This window comes from Prionailurus bengalensis, chromosome E1 (assembly GCF_016509475.1).
Source record: "Prionailurus bengalensis isolate Pbe53 chromosome E1, Fcat_Pben_1.1_paternal_pri, whole genome shotgun sequence".
NCBI lineage: Eukaryota > Metazoa > Chordata > Mammalia > Carnivora > Felidae > Prionailurus > Prionailurus bengalensis.
The window spans coordinates 43,647,227-43,651,094 of NC_057347.1; the positions used below are offsets into that span (position 1 = coordinate 43,647,227).

The 3,868-nt window shown below is 53.1% G+C and overlaps 1 long non-coding RNA gene across 1 annotated transcript; it reads left to right on the forward strand.

Annotated features, from left to right (window-relative positions):
* The first annotated feature begins 405 nt into the window (after nucleotides 1-405).
* On the forward strand, nucleotides 406-2,549 carry LOC122485731. Its single transcript, XR_006297938.1, has 2 exons — nucleotides 406-1,039; nucleotides 1,274-2,549. It is a non-coding gene; the product is annotated as an uncharacterized LOC122485731 (long non-coding RNA).
* Nucleotides 2,550-3,868: the final 1,319 nt, after the last annotated feature.

The following is a 3,868-nucleotide window of genomic DNA, read 5'->3' on the forward strand; positions in this document are numbered from 1 at the left end:
AGGAAGAAACCCCCTGAGGCTTGGGAGGCCTTTGGTGCCGCGGCATCAGCTCACCTACTCTGATTGATACGGCCCCTGCCTCCCCCCGTACGCTGCAAAGGCACATCGAGTTCAAGGCATCTTACAAGGGACAGAGAAGGACGGAAAGACAAAGAAAGAAGGCATGCAAGCCCATATGTGCACAATGGAGAGAGAGTATGGGAATGTGTGTGTGTGTGTGTGTGTGTGTGTGTGTGCCTATGTTAGGGCAGAATGGAAGGAAAGGGGAGGGACCAGTTTGAAGGGGTGACTAAAAAAAGATGCCCAAGGGGCACCTGGCTGGCTCAGCCGGTTAAGCATCCGACCCTTGGTTTTGGCTTCCGTCACCATCTCACGGTCTGTGAGATCAAGCCCTGCATCGGGCCCCCACGGACAGCGCGGAGCCCGCTTGGGATTCTCTCCCCCGCTCTCTCTGCCCCTCCCCACTCTCAAAAGAAATAAACTTCAAAAAGAAAGCAAGACAAAGGTGTCCAAGAACTCTGGCATCGGAGAGACGGAGGTAGAAAAGGATAAAAGGTCAAAAGGCCGAGAGGCGCAGTGACAAGGGTCCAGGGTCACACACGGAAGCTGAATGCTGAGCCAAGCCTCAAAGGTGGGCTTCCTGATTCCAACCCAGCGCTCCTTCCCCTGAGCTCGTCGCCCCATCCAGAAGGCCTGGCTGGCCTGCCTTCTCTCCGCCGCCCTGGCGTTGCGGGGTGGGGGGGAAGCCCACGGCCGGTGGCCCGTGGCTCCAAGCCCCTCACGTGTGGATGACAGCGGCACACAGGCCGGCCTGTGACCATGTGTGGGCCTAAGCAGCAGGCTCCTCTGTTTGCAAGCACACAAGTGGACTCTTGCCACCTCAAGCCATAAATGGGGGTGGACTGGGGAGTCCTGGGGCTCCCAGCTAACAGCATGGGCCTTGGGAGAACAGCGTCGAGAGCGGCTTCGGACTGGCCCCGTGCCCTGGACCCTCCCGCCAGCGATGGCCCTGTCTGCCCCTCACCTGCCATTGTCACAGGTAAGGAGGGCCGATTCCCGGAAGAAAGAATCAGACTGGCTACCTCCAGTCAGGCATTCTTCTTGGATCCAATGGGCTGAATCCAAGAGTGAGGGGTAACCTGGGAGCACGCTGGGGCCCATGCCCGAGCATGGCCAGTTTCCAGAGCCTGGGCGGCGGTGAGCCGGCAGACCCGAGGGAGGTGTTTGCGAAGGGAGCCCTCTCCTGCCCTTGACATACACCTCCTCTCAGCAGGTCCCGCTCTTCGTTTTCTCTCTGTCATTCATTCGACCCTCCCTGAAGCTCTCATTGATGTACTACAGGCACCTGGTGCCGTGGAGACGCTCCTCACCCCTCACACGCACGACCACGGTAACGCCAGGCCGAGGGGCCTGCAGCCTTGGGACGGCCTGCCTGTGGTGGGGCCAGCTCCGTGTCTTGATCTCGCCACCCAGCCTGGGGATGCTTAGGATTGACCTCACCGAGCCAGCCAGCATAGTCACACATGGACAGAAAGTGCTAGAAGGTGTTTTAATCTGCTCCCCAAGTTCCCATGTGGAACAGGGTCTGTGAAGGACTCCAGAGCTGGATTTCCCTGACTCATCATCCTTGAGATTCTGTCAGTGGAGTTTTTTCTAGAGAGGGAGGCCTGCCCTTTGGCTTAGTTGCAGAACTGCCCCCAGCACTCCCTCAGCTCAACCTCCCCCCCTCTCCCCCTCCACTCCCTCGGGACTCCCTCCGGGTGTCTCTAGGTCACAATATCCTCCTGCTCTTTGGGGGGAGCCTGACCAGAGGCCCTTTTGTTGTTTCTACTCCTGTTCTCACAAAAGTCCCTGTGGAGGGGGAAAAATGTCACCTAGATAAAGACACAGAGCATAAAGAAGAAAAAACCCAAAGAGTGACATTTGGGAAAGTTTAGACAAGAATAGCCTGGACAGGGCTGAGCTTGGGAAGAGGGAGAAGGTCAGAGCCTGGGGGATTAGGGACGTCAGACAGCTGACATGGTGACAGATGTCTGGCCCTGGGTTTCTCTTTCGTAATGACCAGAGTTTGCTCACTGAGCTCTGCCAGAGCACTCGCTATGTGCTAAGCACCTTCCGCTGATTGTCTCACTTAATTCACAAGACACCCCTGGGAGATCCTTACCGTTATTAACTCAGATGGAAGATGGGGAAACTGAGGTTCAGGGAGGTAAAGTAACTTTCCCAGGGTCTCATGTCCATCTGGCTACGGCACAACAGGCTACCAGGGCCCCCCGTGGTTTTGAAGCTCAGAGCGACTGGGATGTCTGAGTACCATAAAGTTTTATCTGAGCAGATGAGCCTTGCTGAGAGAAATCCTTGTGCTCCCAGAGAACAGGGTGGAAAATGGGAAAGAAACTAGCTTTGGAGTCGGAAATCCTGGAGCCCCAACACAGGCTTTGCCTCTCGCTATTGAATTACCTTGAACAACTTACTGTAGGGAGCCCAAGAAGAAAAGTAGCATGATTGGCCAGGCTTGGATCATGCCATCACACCCAGGCCAATCATTTTTAGCAAGTTGGCTGTTCGAGTTCAGTCCCACTACTTAGAGCGGGAACGGGCAGTGCTTTGTCCGGGAAAACGGAGTGTGGGTAGGGGGAGGAAATAAAAGATTCTAGGCAAAATGAATATATTTTATTATTCAAACCCCAGTTCTCTCCGCTCCTAATCATTCCCATCCAATATTGAAATGCCACTCTGAAGTTTACATTCTGGGGGCGCCTAGGTGGCTCAGTCAGTTGGGCATCCAACTTCCGCTCAGGTCATGATCTCATGCTTCTTGAGTTCGAGTCCCACATCAGGCTCTGTGCTGACAGCTCAGAGCCTCAAGCCTGCCTCAGATTCTGTGTTGGCCTCTCTCTCTGCCCCTTCCCCCATTGACACACACTCTTTCTCAAAAATAAATAAACATTAAAAAAAATTTTTTTTTATTAAAAACATTTACATTCTGCCACCTCCTGTCTCCTACCCTGATGCTTGCTGGGCGCAACTGGCCTCATGGATCATCTCAGCTCACAGGCCTGATGGGCCTTCCTGAGTTCCAAGAAGCTCTCCATTCCTCCAGTTATGTTAACTGTCTTTCCTCCCCTGCCTGCTGTGTCAGCAATTTCGCTATTGGAGGCTCGCTTTTCAGCCTAACCAACTTGTCCCCCTTCAGATGCACATCCTCTTGTGAGCAGGTACACCCTGTCTGAACAGTTATCTAGGACTGCTCCTAGTGGCTTTCCGTGCCTTTTCCCATTTTGGTAAAGGAGGGAGAGGGCTTGAGAAGACTTGCCTGAGGCCGTATTGGAGAAAGGAAGAGAAGGGATGCAAAATAGGGACGCTGACCCTCCTCCTGATCCAACTGGTCTATTTTAGGTGGCTCCAGGTTGCTCGGCCGTCTGAATGCCGTGACCCTTCTTTTTTTTTTTTTTTTTTTTTTTAACATTTATTTATTTTTGAGACAGAGAGAGACAGAGCATGAACGGGGGAGGGGCAGAGAGAGAGAGGGAGACACAGAATCGGAAACAGGCTCCAGGCTCCGAGCCATCAGCCCAGAGCCTGACGCGGGGCTCGAACTCACGGACCGCGAGATCGTGACCTGAGCCGAACTCGGACGCTCAACCGACTGAGCCACCCAGGTGCCCCATCATTTTAGATTTACAGAAAAGTTTCAAGGATAATATAGACAGCTCTCTTATGCCCCTCATTCTGTTTCCCCTAATGTCAACATCTTCCATTACCATAGGACATTTGTCACAAGTAAGAAATGACATTGACACACTACTATCATTTAAATTCCAGGCTTTATTTGGATTTTTACCAGTTTTTCCATTAATGTCTTTTT